Genomic DNA, 5,000 nt, shown 5'->3' with positions numbered 1-5,000 from the left:
AAAATGTAGGGTTATCTGGTTATCTGGTTATCCGTCGTCGCTAATGGGCTATTATATTAATAAGACCTGTAGGTTCCTTAACCAACCCTCCTTTGTTCCATGTCATAATATCTTGTTTGTAGTTGGGTACAGAGAGGGTAGGAAGGAGCTGGGGACAATATTTAATTCACTTTGTTATGGATTTCTAGGCAACAAATTATTGGGACACGCAAAAGTTAATAATTAAGACAAGTTAGTGTTCATAGTTCCATGTTATACTCTCTCTCTCTCTCCTCTCTCTCTCTCTCTCTCTCTCTCCTGTTTTCCTGCAGACAAGTCTTATTTTGATAAGCTTTTATCTTTCTGTTGAGGTCGAAGATCATTCAGGAAACAGCGGGTCTCAGTTACTTTGCAAATTTTGAAATATTTATTCTGTAACACAGAGTTTTAGATAATCAGACACTGTATTTATAGTCCTAAGCAATTGCTAAATAGCACAGACGCTAAAGACACTATATTTATACATAGTCCCAAGCATTTGCTAAATAGCAAAGACGCCAAAGACACTATATTCATCATAGCCCTAAGCAATTGCTAAGTAACACAGACGCCAAAGACACTATATTTATACAAAGTCCTAAGCAATTGCTAAATAGCGCAGACGCCAAAGACACTATATTTATACAAAGTCCTAAGCAATTGCTAAATAGCGCAGACGCCAAAGACACTACATTTATACATAGTCCTAAGCATTTGCTAAATAGCACAGACGCTAAAGAAAGTCCTCCACTCCCACTGAATCAGATATATAGGTCAGGGAACCCTCATCCCTAATAACTGACCTTAGACCTAATAACGCGAAGAAGAAGAAGAAACACAAAAATTACAATCACGTCTCCCTTACCTTTAATGAAAGAAGTCGAAATTCTGGCGTTTTCAGTATCCCTGCTGCAGGTTAGAGTCGAAAATTTCTTACAGAACAGAACACCAGAAAGTCGTTGCACAAATAGGAAGAAACTGGCGGTTCAGACGTCGAAGCCCAAAAAAGGTCCCTGTGGCTTTTGGGGCAGTGACACACTAAGTCTGTTACTGTCAGTGAACTGACTGTGAACTGTGAACTGTGAACGTGTGCCCCGTGGTGACGACGATGGTGTCCAGTGGCGTTGGGGAGATGACCGTATACATCCAACTCCTCCCCGTCCCCCATTCACCCCCCCCCCCCAAAGTAACCACCACCAACACAACAAGCCCCCATCATCAACCAACCATACTCCTCCCTCCTCCCTCTCCCAGGCCCCCTTCCCCCGACAATCCTCTCCACCCGCCCGCGAACCTCCTCTTTTTTTTTCGCCAACAACGACAACACCAGTGGATAGGGCGACCTCCGACAGGAGAGGACAGGATGTCACCCCAGAATGACAGGGGGCCCCCTTCCCATAACCCCCTCTCCCCTACTTTCGCCCTATCTGACCCCCCCCCCCCCCCCCAAGCCCCCACAATAGATTGCCACCACCAACAGCATCCTTCACGCTCCTCCAACTCCTTCCCCTCCTACTCCCCCTACTAATACTATGAGAGAGCGAGTGTGCGTGTGTGCGTTCCTAGGAGAGAGAGAGTGTGCGTTTCTGGGAGAGAAAGAGAGGGAGAGAGTGTGTGTGTGTTCTTATACATATAGCAGAGAGAGAGAGAGAATATGTGTTTCTAGGAGAGAGCATGTGTGTGTGTGTGTTCCTGGGAGAGAGAGAGAGAGAGAGATTCCACTCTGTGTACACCCAGATAGATTTTTAAAGTGATTGATGATTGACTTGTACCTGCCCCAATACGACAAAGGGCATTGAGAAAGAGAGAGAGAGTTGTCTTTATGTACATCTCTTAATTCCTCGATATCTTGACACTCTTTGGAATAGCTTGTTATTACAAAGCCTGAAACGCAAACAAATAAACCAATATTGAAGACTTTGTCTTTTATCTCGTATCCTTCCGAACGTTATCAGCGTTTTTGTAACTTAAGACGACATTTAAACTTATCTCATTCCATCCTGTGGAATTTCCGAGATTTTTGTTTTCTTATATACTAGCGTAGTTGCTAGAGACTGATTCCTAGGGCATATGATCCTCATCAGGAATATCCAAGCAAGCGCTGTAGTCATCATTTTTACATTTTTGTTCCACTGGGACGGTTCAGTTTCAACGCACTTGGCCATTTTCGACCTCAAATAGAGGCGAAACACCAAGCACAAAATTCTTTGATTTGCTTGCCACTAGTCTAAAAACTTTGTTTTGTTTGTTTTTGCCTCTTTTTGAGGTCGAAAACGGAATAAAAATATTGACTATATCGCTTGTTTGGCTGTTCATGATTCGTACCAGCATGATAAGCCAAACGAAGCGGCAGTTTCATTCGTGTCCAGTAATGCTTCCCCTAACCTTTCTGTGGCTTACCCTTGAGCCTTGGCCCCAAGTTGTTGTTCATCCAGAGATGTGTATCAGCCAGACTGCGAGCTGTTTGCGTGTGAGCAAATGCCCAGGGCTTGTAGAAGTCCAGGGGTTAATCTATCCAAATCGTCAGGCTGAGTTTGTCTGGGGTTATGCGTAATGAAAACACCAGTATTTGAAATCATCCCAAGGTTTTGTAAAGGTTAACTTGTCTGTAGGTAGAGCAGTGTCAGTTATATTGTAGACTCGATTTCTATAGGTTCCCGTGACTTGTAATATTGATACCTTCTGTACAGGTACCATATCAAGGTTTCAAAATGTTTCATATGTCACGTTATCACCCTCTATTGTGAATGTATCAAACGTCAATTTTATAATGTACAAAAAGTTTCGAATCGTTTTCGTTTTTGTAAGCAATATTTTCTCTATTACTGGTACCAGACCAAGATTTCAAAAAAAAATTTTTTTTTCATATTTAAGCATTTTAGTGCCTGTCATAACTATATGAACCATACTTTATCTGAGGCTATTCAGATCAAAATAATTTCTATAAAGACTCTAGGCTAGTGGTGAATCAAGACGAATCACGAATCGTGTTGATTCTTCGTGAATTGAATCGATTCTGTTCGCTCGGCGTCAACGCAGCCTACTGACTGACATCAAGATCCAGCCATGATTACCATAGACACCAAATAAGTCTTCTTCTTCTTCCCAGCTTTATTCCTATTCGGGTCGCCATTTTCAATGAGTCTCTTTCATCTACTACCTCTGTCCTGTGTCATTTCCTCCCGTAGTCCCTTCTCCCTCATTTATCATCTGTAATGCAATCTCTCCACCTGGTCTTAGTGGGATCAACGTAATTAATTACCGTAAAATGTAAAGCCTGTAGGGTGATAGTTCCCCAATAAAAATGTAATGTGATGCTAGAATTATTACATACTTGTCACTCATGAGTACAAAATTCAGTTACATACGATAAGGTGAAAGTTAGTAGGTCATTCAGGTACACGTGTGGGCATATTTTTCCTATTCTAGTGGTTGGGAAGCTCGCCTCATTAATCAGAGGTCAGGGATTCCATTACAGAACAAATCAGAAAACATATCTGTAATTATAATACCCATAATGCCCTCCTAACTTCTCGAATTCTTCGCGCTTTTTTTTTTGGTGGGGGATGCGCTCGTCACTACAAAGCCGTAGATCCAAGTGCAAGAAATATGAAGAAATTATGATGCCCTGTATCGGGAAAAAAGCCAAGTATATCTCACTTTAACCAGACCACTGAGCTGATTAACAGTTCTCCTAGGATAAGTTATCTTTCTTTTCGTGGCTAGGAACCAATTGGTCACCTAGCAACGGGTCCTACCGCTTATGGTGGGATCCGAACCACATTATATCGGGAAATGAATTCCTAATCGCCAGAAACAAACTCCTCTGATTCCACGTTGGCAGAGAGGGGAATCGAACTCGGGACTACCTAGTCGGTAGGCGAGCACGTAAATTACTCGTCCAACGAGGAACGTGGTAACCCGCGTTACCATAAGCTCGCCGAGGTCTCCTTTTTGCATGGAACAGTGAATTATATGTACCCGACAGTTAGTCTGACTGTGGTGGGTCGCAACTTTGATGGAGGAAGGAATAAGGTAGCAACTTCATCCCCGAAAATATAATTAATAACAAGAAGAAAAAGAAATATAAAATTCAGCTACAGCTCTAGTACTATTCCGTGGGCAGAAAGGGAGTACTAGCCTGCCCGTAATAGAGCAGATATGGTTATTGCACGAACAAGCTCTCTCCTGATAACTGGATATCGTTCAATTTTCCGGCAGATCTGTCATGCCTATACGGTGGAGAATCGATGCGATTATCACGTTAACTTAATTACAAAAGGAATTGAAATAAAACTTTTTTTTACGATTGGAGATGGTTGCGAAGCCAGGATTATTATGGGTATGAAGCAGAGTACAATAACCGTGTATGACAACTGGAAGACAGAGCAGAGGTCAACGTATGTTTTGCTTGTTTGTTTGTTACGGTGTTTTTACGTTGCATGGCACCAGGAACTTATTCAGCAACGGGAGCAACGGCTTTGCGTGACTTCCGAACCACGTATGGAAAAGTAAACGAGCGCTAAGATTAATGAGACGTTCGCGAAATTTTATGGAAAGTAGCAGCAGTAGTTCGGCCAAAGCGTTTCCTTTGCAACAGCTCTTCTCAGTCTGCCATTACCACCAGCTTATCAGGAAATCTTGTCGCCCCAAAATCCATAGATTATTCTACTAAGTAAAAAGGTCAGTGACCTCTACGACGCTTAGCAACCCCTGCGCACTTTTGCGGAATAGGTCAACTGTCAACCATCAATCAGAATTCAAAGTTACAGGTAAAAATAAGATATTATTTATTTATTCATTTAGTTATTTCGTGCAAAATGGCGTCTCAGCGACCATGGTCCTGGACACCAGTTGCGAGGATATTGCCGGAACAGAACTTACAGCAATATCTGTAACAGAAACGATATTGCATAGATTAAAAAATGTTCAGCCACATCTCCGTACATGTTATTTCAGCGTATTTGTTATCTGCATAATAA

The 5,000-nt window shown here is 42.1% G+C and overlaps 1 protein-coding gene across 3 annotated transcripts in view; it reads right to left on the bottom strand.

Annotated features, from left to right (window-relative positions):
- LOC135200713 (integrin beta-1-like) overlaps positions 1–1,141 on the bottom strand; it is a 25,460-nt gene extending 24,319 nt beyond the window's left edge. For all 3 annotated transcript variants that reach the window (XM_064229339.1, XM_064229322.1, XM_064229334.1), the window contains exon 1: positions 884–1,141. The gene's annotated coding sequence lies outside the window, so the exon portion shown is untranslated. The remainder of the gene's footprint in view (positions 1–883) is intronic.
- Positions 1,142–5,000: the final 3,859 nt, after the last annotated feature.

Source organism: Macrobrachium nipponense, chromosome 23 (genome assembly GCF_015104395.2).
Source record: "Macrobrachium nipponense isolate FS-2020 chromosome 23, ASM1510439v2, whole genome shotgun sequence".
NCBI lineage: Eukaryota > Metazoa > Arthropoda > Malacostraca > Decapoda > Palaemonidae > Macrobrachium > Macrobrachium nipponense.
This window is presented reverse-complemented; position numbering and strand designations above follow the sequence as displayed.